A 12,403-nucleotide genomic window follows, 5' to 3' on the forward strand; every position below is an offset into this window, starting at 1 on the left:
ATGATGAATTTTGAAGAGAAAAACATCCTAGGATCCATATTACATGTTATGATGGATTCAAGTATTTTGTGTTTTAAGGGCAAAAAAACAAGTAATTGATGAGTTTTGTAAAGAGAATAATTGCATCTGTATCAATTTGAGGAAGAATTTAAATTTCACGATATGTCGTATTTCTATGTGACATGATAAGTTATCACACTTTTTTATTTTTTTATCGTACTTAAAAACATTTAATAAATATCATTCTTTTGAATTCCAATAATATAAAAATATGGTATTTCATTCAAAAAGAAATTAAAATATGTTATGGTAAAAAAATTTAGGTTAGTGTGCAAATTTTAAAAAAAATCCATGGAAAGCTAGAGATAATATCACGCCATTCCAGTGAACGTTTTATTTGCCTCCTCCTCACGGCGTTCGAGATTCCACGAGCCACTGCCGTCCGTCATCAACAACAATTATAACAAACACACCGCTTAAGAAGATTTAAAAATAAAGAATCTGAAAAAAGGTAATTTGCCTAAAAAGATGAGATACTGATATAAAAAAAGGAAAGTTTCATCCTCCTCTGTTCCCATTATAGAAACAATACCTAAGAAAAATGGGTATGAGACCATTTTTTAATAGACAGTATCTGCCATTTAGAGAAACGAGGATCGATCCTCAGGTGCTTTTATATTCTTAGTTTTTTTCTAACTTTTTTTTTTTTTTTTACATTGTTTTAATATTTACATTATCGATATTTTATTACATTGACGATAGATTCACCTGCCTCAGAGATTACAAACAACCCTTCACCTCGCAAACAAAAAACGAAGGGGAAAAAAGGATATATTTATAATTATATATAGAAATTATATTTTTTATACCTCAAAAAATTCCAAAATTTTTTATGGTTTCTCTTTGAGAAGAGAAGCTAATCCAGTCACCATCCTGGCTCCTCTCTCCACACCTTTCGATTTCACCGCCGGTGGCTGCCACGCCACTGTCCTCACCTTCACTTTCTCATCCTCACCGGAACTTTTCTCAGGAGACGAAATGGACGACTCGGAATCTAACGTCGAATTCTCTCCGAAAATAAGCTCGAACTCCCCACAACAATCATCACTCTCTGGAAACTCCTCTTTTTGCCCTCCAGTTTCGTTGCTGTTATTGTTCGAAACGTTTTCGTGTAATATGGTACAAGGTGAGAGCCATTTAGCACGCATATACTCCGCTTTTCTCCAAGGAGGAAAGTGCATGCCTTTCTTCTTCAAGCTCTGTTTGGCTGCCTCCGAGACAATCGACACAATCTGCCCAAGCCGCTCAGATTTTCCGACGAAGATGTACGGCAACGATTGCAGGATCGCCTTGTAGGCCCCGGTCGATCTCGCTATTTCAAATTCCGATCTGAAATCGATATCGATCAACAATCTCTCTCCTTCAACTATCACATCCACATACTCATACTCACCTAATCAGAGAACAAAATTAAAACAAAATCAAAACAAAATTCGAATTTTTTATTAGAAAAACAAAGACGGGATGAATTGTGCATGTACCGGCAGGGAAAGAAGGAGATTTGTCCCATTTAGATTTGCAAATAGAAGAATTGTAGCCGAGAGATGCCAATCCATCTGTTACGATCTTTCTCAAAAAACCGTCTTCTCTTTGTGATTCTTATTCTTCTCCAAAATCATTGCAGTGTCTGCTAATAGATTTCTCTCCGCAACACTCGGGCAAGGAATCAAACTCTGTTATTTTTAAAAATCAACCAAACAAGTCACTGTTATTTTAGTTCTCTCTGATCATTTCTTTCAGAAAATAATCTATTTATACTTATATATGGACATACAAGAAGAAAGAGTTCAATTGAAGCGATTTTATTTACCTTGAGAAAATCACAGGCATCACCGGAAGGAGCCGTACCCATTGATTCCCCAAAACCATTACCAAAGACATCAAATTCATCATCCGAGCTGTCGTTGCCATTGCCGTTGAAGCAATTGCAGCGATGGCGGCCCCGAAATGGCTTGTCGTTGGATTCCTCCATGTAACTCTGCACCATTTTAGCCAAACAAACCGAGCTCGGCTCAAATTGATCATCTTTACTGTTATTCCCATACGGAGCTTCACTACCTGGTGGTTTGTCCACAGAGGAAATCCGCAGCACGTTTGGTAACTGCCGGTCAAAGAGCCTCTTTAGACGCGATTTCAGCACCGGTTTAGCCGGTTCAGCTCGAACCCGTGCCTGAGAATCAATATCTATAGGTTGGATCTTCATAGGGAAAGGCATAACAAAGAGTGAAGGTTAACAAGGATGGATTGCTATGTGGTTTTAAACACTGGGTGATTGTCAGTTCTGCAGCTGCTCCATATCCAGCTCTAGCTAGCCCCCCTCTCTCACACACAAATACAGACCTGCTTACTTACACAGTGACCGAGACTGACTAATCATCAATGACCTATCCGGATCCTGATGATTCTTACTTCGTATAGTTCATTAAAATCAATGTGCACTGGGTAAAACTGATCCCTACCAGTGTTTATCTCTCTCTCTTCCAAAAAGCTCAAAAAAGGAAATAAAAAAAATATATACTAAACCCAATTAAAGCCTCAAGAAAAAAGAGTTATTCTACCAAAATTTGTGTACAGGGAAAATCTAGTACCTTCCTTGCATGATTAAAGGATAAGAGTAAAACTTGGAAGCTATGCAAGAGAAGACAATGAGTTTTAGCTTAGAGTCTTTTCGTGGAAGACATGGCGGCGATGATCTGAAACACGGACATTGCGTATAGAATTAGAATATGAAATATCCGGAATATTCATTTCTCCGGCGATATCCAGAGAACCGGCTACGGTAAGAAATTTGAAGGAGATCAGAGGAGACGCAGAGAGATTACTTCTTTTAAGAGGAGGGTGGAAACTGATGGACTGGCTCCAATAGATGGGGTTCGGACATCTTATAGGGGAAAGTCTCATGCTGACATGGATTTGACATTCCACGTATTTTCTGAAATGGCAAGTCTTATCCTGAATTTTGCAGTTAGTTTTTTTTATGTGGATCTGGTTCTATGGTTCCACGCGCCACTAATTCAAAAAAATCAAGGGGTCTCGTGATTGGCTTGTTCATATGTAAAATTACTCTATTAACCTCCCACGGTGCCGTTGTTGCGGCTTGCGGGAGTACGTGGAATGGTGGTGTTTGGTGATTAAAGGGTAAATTTGAAATTTGAATAAAAAGGAAGAGGTGGGTGCCCGGCATTGTGAGACTTGTAGCAGGATCAGTTGTTTGTATAATATTTTATTTTTATTTGTTTTTGGTTGGATAATTAATATGCTGGAGGACCATTTGATGAATTCAACAATTGAAGTTTGAATGGTCACTGGTCTTTTTGGACCGTTTGATTATAGTTGATGTTTTTGAAATGAGGTCGTGTGATCAGTCTTTTTTTTTTTTTTTCTTAATTATTGTAAATTAGTCATGTCTATTAAAAGGATGTTGCATCTTGTGAGAAATGATGATGTTAAAAATGCCATTATAGTACGCTTTATCCAGTATTTTTACTTATTGTTTTGTAAAATAATAATTACATCACTGTTTAATTTAATCTACCATTAAACTATAAAACAATTAATTTATTATTTTGTATTGTTGTTGTACACTTATATGAGATGGTGCAGTGCAATTGGGATTCAATGATTATTACTCCCTTGAGTTAATTTCAGATGATGAATGAGATTATGATAATTATTGTTTTTAAAAATATTTTTTATTTAAAAATTTATTAAAATAATTATTTTTAAGATAAACATATTGATCTAAAATTATTAAAAAATTATTTAAAAATAAAAATAATTTTTAAAACACAAAAAACAAACACATTTTAACTATTGTATAGGAATATCTTTAGTTCGCGGGCTATATCAACTAATTGTGATAGAACGAAACCTAGCAGAAGATCTTACAAAATTTTAGATAGAAAATAATAATATCTTTAGTTCGCGGGCTATTTTCTATTTTGACTGAAAATTCATGGGAGGTCTGTACGACTCTACGTCTCCGCCTCGGGAAACTGACTGGCTTTCATGACGTTTTATTTTTCCTTGCTGGTGAGGACTGAACAAAGACTGGCAATTGACATTAAAGTCCTTCGGAAGCTCTTTTATTTTTATCGGTGGCGGTCCTAGACTTTGCTTTGGCCCCAGAATATTAAAACTTTCCAATTTAATCCTTATGTTTAATAATCAAGCATCTGGCTCACGAAAAAAATTAATTTGTTTCCTTTTTTAAGACTTCTAGCTTTTAATTTCATATTTCAAGTTTGCCCTAATACAGTTTTTCTTTTGTTGCCTACCCTTCCAACTCGTTTAATGCTAGAGTTCTACTTTTGTTCCCGGATAACAATATTATGAACACAACAACTACTAAAGTAGGATAGAACAATTATTAATAATATTTATAGTGGTCATAAATCCTTTTCCTCACCACCAACATTTTATGTCGAGTATAATAATTATATATAATTTTATGGAAGTTAAAAAATATTTTTCAGGATATAAAACAGTTTCTTCTCGTGTTCTTCATGAACTTAATAACTTTATTGTAACGAGTATTGGACAAGCTCCTTAATGTTTTTACGAACTTGATAACTTTGTTGAGCATTTTCAATCATGCCCCGCGTCTTATGATTTAGACAATCTTTCATTTAACTGACAATGTCTAAAAACCATCGAAACTTCCCACAACTTGCTGCCACTTTCTCCCATAATTAATTGAATGTCTAATAATTAGCTCCCTATCATAAGTTCCAACTTATCGTAAGCTAATACTACTGATTTTGTTGACTCGACTTCAACACTATCCCATAGATCACCATTGTACATTTTGTTTTTCCGGTTGTGTTTTTATCAGTGTGCTTCTGACGAATGTAACCCTGTGATGGATAGCTATCTTGACCTTTTGGTTTGGTTTTAATTATTGATTAGCCTCATTTACGATCATTGACCTCCTAAATCTATGCTAAAATATTTATGCGCAGAGAAATAACTCAAAAGCTGGTGGGTCAACACGTTTGCCTATGAAAACGAGGTTACACGAATTATATATAGTCCGACTTATACAAATTGTTAAGAAAATATTTAGAAATCTAATACACTTAATCGAGTCATAATTAAATAAAAAAAATACAATACGCAAGTCGCATATTACTTCCGCGGCAAGTGAGTCGTCGATACGTACCGTCTTCGACTCGATATTATCATTCTTTATCCGCGACTAAAGTTAGGCTCTATGATCAAGACCAAGCGCTTGGGAACCCACCGGAGCCTCTTTTTTGGGAGTGGATGAGAATGACGAGGCTGGTCTCCATGGAACCAGAGGAACCTTGCTGGATTTTGGGGTGGCGATGATGGAAGTGAAGAGACCTGATTATGATCAAGAGCGAGTGCTTTGGACCCCACCTCCATTCACCATCACCGTTGGATCAAACCCGCACATGTTAATATCATTCACTATACTGTTATTTTTAGGAGTATTATTAACCATGAAGTCGCATGCAGTACCTACGACTTGTAAAACTGTACTGTGTTTTTTTCACTGTATTAGTTTACCAATTTGTTTTTTTAACTGTGCCAATAAAACAAAAAAACTCATTAAAAAAAGGCTTGATTGACGTGGTCCATGCCCAATTATTGTGGTCCGCAACTGTGAAAGAGAAGAATAAAAAAATAAAACAATAAACCATTTATATTAATAAGAATATAAAAGCAAAATGCCAACGTGTCACTTGGTAAGGGAGTGGGAAGCAATAATTTTCTCGTCGGTGGGGTCCCGTTGATATTATTCAGAAGGCTCCCCACCACACATGTATTACGATACTGACTTAATTTTTATTGTGAATACTTGCCAGTCACACGTAGGACAAAACAAGAACCAATTAAGAGAATAACCCATGATTACTGTGACGAGATTAATTCTAATTATATAATAAGGTCATCTTCGGTGCATAGATAATCATGAAGTGTCCATTGTGGGGTACGAGATATGCTTTCCAACTTTAACTGCACTGTTCTTTTTACCTTCAACCAGGATTTCATTTTCATAATAATTTATTAAATAGAATATAATGGTTTCGTTTTCACGTTACCGAGTGATAAAAAAATAAAAAGAAGAAAACAAATATTTAATCTTTGAATACCTTTGGCATTATGTGCTTTGGATTCTTACTGTTGGGGAGACTTGCTCTTGAAATACGTGGTCGCTACCTAGTTACATGCCCCGCGCGATGCGCGGTAGTCAAGATTTAAAAGTCTCAACGCCGTTTTAATATTAATAATAACATTAAACTTGGGTTAACCCTTAGCATAAAAGTGTCTGGGCATTGGAAGGGTCGTGGATTAGGAAGAAAAAAACTAACCCTTCAAACCAGGTTAACCCGTCATACCTTGAATTCGCATTATGAAAGTTTGATAATTAAAAAAAAAAAAACAAATTAATGGGTTAACCTAGAATTAACTGGGCTAACTCGTCAAACCAATTTAAACCTGTCAAACCCGGAATCCTGGGGCATCAGCCTTCACTGTGGACTGCAAGTTACTAAATTAATTAAATAAAATTAATTAAAATAAAAAATAAAAGAAATAAAACCTCTAAGAAGAAAAAAATACTAAATAGAAAGAAATTTATATTACGAAACGAAACTTCAGGTTAACTCATTTAACCCGTTAAACCTGGGATCCGTGTCATGAATGTCTGGTAACTAAATAAAAAAAAAGTGTAAAAAGAAAAAATCTGGGTTAACTCGTATGCTAACCCGTTAAACTCAGGATCTATGTCATGAAAGTCTATGAATAATAAAAAAAATTGATCCGGAATTAACTGGGTTCACCCGTGAAACCAGGTTAATCCGTGAAAGTCTAATAACTAAATAGAAAGAAATTTAACATTAACAAACTAAACTAATTGAAAAAAAAATTTTAAAAAGCAAAAAAATAACTTGTCAAACCACGTTTCATGAAAGTCTAACAACTAAATAAAAAAATTAAACCTAAATTAAACAAAAAAATTTGTTAAAAAAAAACAAAGGAAGAAGCAAAAAAAAATCATAAAAAAAATACAGAACTAAGACAACTTAAAAAAAATGCCTAAGGAATTTTACTGTGGAAATGAAAAAATTAATTAAAAAGAAAAACCAGAAAAAAAAAATTTGAGTTAACCCATTAAACCTGGAATGCTATCATTAATAAAAATTTTTATTTTAAAATATCCATTTGAAGAAAAAGAAAAGCAAAAAATCTAAATTAATACCCTCAAAACCAAGTTCGTCAACCAGGAATTCGCGTCATAAGTTTGATAACTGCATATTGACGGGTTTAATTAATAACCTATGAAACCAGAAAAAAAAATCTGGGTTAACCGTTAAACCTATGCGTGTTATAAAAGTTTGGAAAAAATGTAGAAAAAAAACAAAAAATAAAAAGTAAAAAGTAAAAAAAAGACAAAAAAAAAAGACAACTCAATTATGAAAAAAAAGACTTGAAAAAAAACAAAAAATTAAAAAAAAAAGAGTGATCAGTAAAATATCCATTTGAAGAAAAAAAACAAAAAGCAAAAAAAAAAAAAAAAAAGAGGCATCAGTGTTTTACTGTGGACTGCACAGTGCAGTCCACAGTAAAACACTGATGCGTTTTAGTATATTTTACAATATTTTTTCCTTTTACACTAAATAATCCAAAAGTAATAAAAAATAATAATTAATGTGGTGCAAAAACAAATTATTTTTTTCAAAAAATCACATATCACAACAAAAACAAACATTATCATCATCTATATTGGTTTTAATATTCATGTATTTGTCGAGTTTTAATATATCAATATGAGTTTATAGGGTATTTGAGAACATTATAATGATTGTTTTTAAAAATATTTTCACTAAAAAATATATCAAAAAAAAAATATTTTTTATTTTTTTAAAAAATATCTTTGACATTAACACATTAAAATAATATAAAAATATACAAAATTTTAAAAAAAACACTGCTTAAACTATAATTCCAAACTACCCTTTTGTTGTGGACAAGTCAAGGAGGGGGTCGTTTGGACTCCAAGTGTAGGACTTGTCATCTATAATTTGGTAAAAGAAGACGAATTTATCCAATGACAATTATACAGGATAAATTAGTAATTTAACTAATAACTCTAGGATTCACACAATCGGTACTTGCTTGGGAATCCTATGCTAATAAGCAAACCTAAAAAATTTCAAATTACTGAGCTATTTTTCACGGTTTTTATTTCTAAATTTTTCGCTATTTTTCAATGAAAGAAAAGATAATTCCTGAAATAAGGTGAATTTATAATTGCATGCCCTTAAGAGCAAACCCTCGTACCTGCAAATATAGATATCGATTGAGCAGGCAGCGGCACAAACTCCCACAGTGAGCAAGAAACCTCGTGTCTGGTCATTGTCCACACAGTCAAAGCTCCAAGGACGCTACGATAACGAAAGCAGCAATTCTGTGCGTCAAAAAAATAAAACAGAGAGATCAAATGAATGATTGGAGTCCATTTCCTGCCTGCAGCATTTAAAATTATTTTTTAAAAAAATTTAAATTTTAATTTTTTTTATTTTTTATTAATTTTAAATTAATATGTTTTTAATGTTTTCAAATCATTTTTATATGATGATATTAAAAATAATTTAAAAAATAAAAAAATTATTAACATATATTCTAACACAAAAAATTATTTAAAAAAACAATTATAATAAAAAAAAAAAAAAACTCTTTCGCCCGGGGGTATTAAATTGGTTCACTGAAGAAAAGGAATGAGGCCAGTAGTCTGGGCATTGGCAAACTTGGGATACAGCGACTTGCCACAAATTAAAGTTTGTGTACCATCAGGACATGGTAGTATTTGACCTTTCGCCACTGAGGGCTTAGTTTCACCTGTAGATGGTAACATATCATTGTTATTCGTCAGGATAAATTTTTTTAATATAAAAATATATAAGTATTGTTAATATTTTTTTTAATAAAAAAATTAAATCATTTGAAAATTAATTTGATGTGATTCTATTACATTAATGGGTTCAAAAATAATATAGATTACTATTAAAATTATAGTTTGACTCAAAATAATTGGTTTAAAAATATTGAGATGATAATATATTAGATTAATTCAGATAATTCAAGTTGATCTACCAATCTGCATACTAGATCATAGGATCATGGTAACCTTATAGGAAAAAAAATCAAAATAAATTACAAAACTTAGTTTCCTATAAACCCAATATTAAAGCATAAAACTAAAAAAAAATATTTAAAAAAAATTTTAAAAAAATAACCCAAGACAACTCAGGTTAACCTGTCCCAACCCGGATCATGAGATCATGACAACTTAAAAAAATATTAAAATAAATTATGAAATCCAATCTTCAATCAATCCATTGTTAAATGTTAAAAAAAATCAATTAAAAATAGAGCAAAAGGCAATTCAAGTCAACGAGAGTTAACCTATCAAATTCGTGATCCAAGTCATAAGATGTCGATAATCTCATAAAAAGCAAACCGAAATAAATCACAAAATTTAATTCTCAATCAACCTAATATTAAAAGATTAATTTGAGGGGAAAAAAACTTGAGCCAATCGAGTTAACTAATCAAACTCGCGATCTAGATTACGAATATGAGATAACCTCATAAAAAATAAATTAAAATAAAATTATAAATTTTAATCCCCAATAAAACTAAAGTTAAATAATTGAATTAAAATTGAAAAAAAAAAACTATTCTATCATACAGTATTTCAGGAGAAGGTTACAGTAATATATATATATATATATATATATATATATATTTTAATATTCTCTACAACTTTATTTAGGATATGAATTTTAAGATGATAGGAATATTTTTTTTTTTTAATGATTGTGGATGGCTCTCGTGTAGAATCATCTAGAAGAAATAAATTTTCTGCTTTAAGAAATTGATTAAGAAATATCTCTATTTTAAAAACTTTTTAAAGAATCATTTTAAAATGTTTTACATACCAACACCCTATATTCTTGTGCAAGTAAAGGGACGCCGAAGTTTTGAAAAACCAATATTATGCAATAACTTTGTCCGAACAGCACTGAAGCGTAGCTACATCCACTGTCATGTACTGATTGGATCTCTCTCTCTCTTTTATTGTAACGAAAAGACAAAGCTTGACAATTAGCAGTGTAGCATTGAACATGGTCCATGGATTGGAGATCTGTCACTAATCGGCTGGGTTCTAGGGTTTACAGCCTGAATTTGTTCCAACTTTAATGTGGCAAGGCTATTGATGCCTCTTTATCGAGCTTCTTTTGATGTCGTCTATCGAATCTCCTTTAAGAACTTGATGATTTTCTCTTTAAAACCCTTTTTCTTTTTCTCATGGGAACAGGGGCTCGTTATCAGCTTTTGGAGACTCGGATGCTTTTTACTTGCCATGGATTACTTTTGGTGACTTGAGAAAAAGTTGCAACCTTTAGGGATTTTTGTGTTCGGTGAAGGACCGGAGAGAATTTTATTAGGTGGAGGCCCCCTCTCATAATTTCGAACGGGCAAATCCTGGTGCCTCGGAACCTTAATCTCAGCCCCCCTTTTCATGGTAATTACCTTGAATTTCCCAGGAACTTACCGATGGCTCGGATGTTTGCCTTCAATTAACCATACAAGCTCATCATGAGCTATTTTACGGGTACTTGAAAGTTTCCCTTGGATTTAGTGCAATTATATACATTCGAACTAATTTCACAAGAGTTTAAATTGCGCTAAAAAGAATTGAAACACAATAGATCCATAAAATAATACATTTTTTTTTTCTTGTTTTTAGTTTTATAAGATTTTTTGAGTTACTTTCGTGTGTTGAGATCAAGTTTACTTTTTGATAATATTTTGAAGTTGTCTCTGTTTTGTTTACAAGTGTGAATTGGATTTTATGAGGTTAAAGAACGAACATCAAGAGATGATTTTTTATTTTCTTGAACATAAGGAGCTTTTCTCTCTCTCTGTTTTTTTTTTTTAGTAATCATGGATATCTGTATTAATTTACCTGTATTTTAATTAATTTTTCAAGATCTAGAAAGTTAATAATAAGCCTCCAGCAATTTGATGTTTATAGCACTTGAAATAGTAATTTATGGGGAGCATATCTGGAATTTAACTAGTTAATTTATACAGATTTTTATTATGACTGTTTTACATGAGAAATAAAAGAAAGAAAATGGTAATTTAAATAAAACATTAGCTTTATTTAGGCATAAAGGAATTTATCATATAAAGAGGAAGCGAGTGGGGTATGAAACTAAAGCCAACGAGGGGTTATTATCCACAAGTTTATAAAATCTTCCAGAAGAAAGAGATATCTATTAACAAGTGTCGATAAGGTAGGGCCTTCTCTCTTTATATCCACTGGCAGATAAGGAGTCCAATCCATGAGGTGAAACCCCATGAAAACGACACTGCTTTCATATACACTAGCTCCGCCCACTACCGGAGCTGCTGATCTTTGCAAACCCTTGATCTGGAAAGCCTAGAGGCGGTGCCGCCCGTGACCATTCCTCGCCCCAGATCTGGATGTCTGTAACGTCTCTACAGTGGATTACTCAAATATGATTGGTAACTACATGAAGCATTAACTGTTTAGACCTAACCACGATACAAGAGGTTGTGCAATCACTGACTCGACTGTGATATACGGTATAAGGGTCCTCCAAGAATTATTGAGGCTTCAACATAAATAGATATACGGTATAATCATGCATGTGGTTTTCAATGTCGATCTCATATGGGTAATATCCATGAATATGCGGGATTAGTTCTGTCATAAATAGCTCGTAATTTCAACCTGATTAGTTGAAGAGATCATAGGTTATGTTCTCTCCATACCTCGCAGGACATGAAGGAGATCAATTTGCTGATTTTCTAGCTTGTATGGAATCCCCGAGAGTTCTCTCCAGATTTGAGATCTTTTTTTTTTATTATTATTATTAATGTGGATGTTCGGGTCAGTTTGTGTATATCTTGATTAATTCTACAAATCATAAAATTAATGATTATATAAGCTTTCTATAACCTTGGGATTTATAAAATTTGAACTGAACTTAGAATCTGACGAGTTAAACTAGTTGATATCTTTTTCTTTTCTAGCTGATAAATTTAGTATTTTTTGTTTGTATTTTTTGACAATAAAAAATGTTAAAATCTTAAAAGAATTGCTTGAAACTTAAAAGGAAAAAGAACTAATTATAAACTTTTTCTTAAACCTAATCTTGCAAAGCCAAGACTTTTATTGCTATTAAAAGAAGTCTTGGCTATTATAAAACTCATGGTTTCCCATTGCTTGTAATTTCTCTTTTATTTGCAATAATAAAATTCCTGATCACATTAAAAA

The 12,403-nt window shown here is 32.6% G+C and overlaps 1 pseudogene; it reads right to left on the bottom strand.

Moving 5' to 3' along the window:
- Window positions 1–814: 814 nt before the first annotated feature.
- Window positions 815–2,933, bottom strand: LOC118061513 (uncharacterized; annotated as a pseudogene).
- Window positions 2,934–12,403: the final 9,470 nt, after the last annotated feature.

This window comes from Populus alba, chromosome 10 (assembly GCF_005239225.2).
Source record: "Populus alba chromosome 10, ASM523922v2, whole genome shotgun sequence".
Classification (NCBI taxonomy): domain Eukaryota; kingdom Viridiplantae; phylum Streptophyta; class Magnoliopsida; order Malpighiales; family Salicaceae; genus Populus; species Populus alba.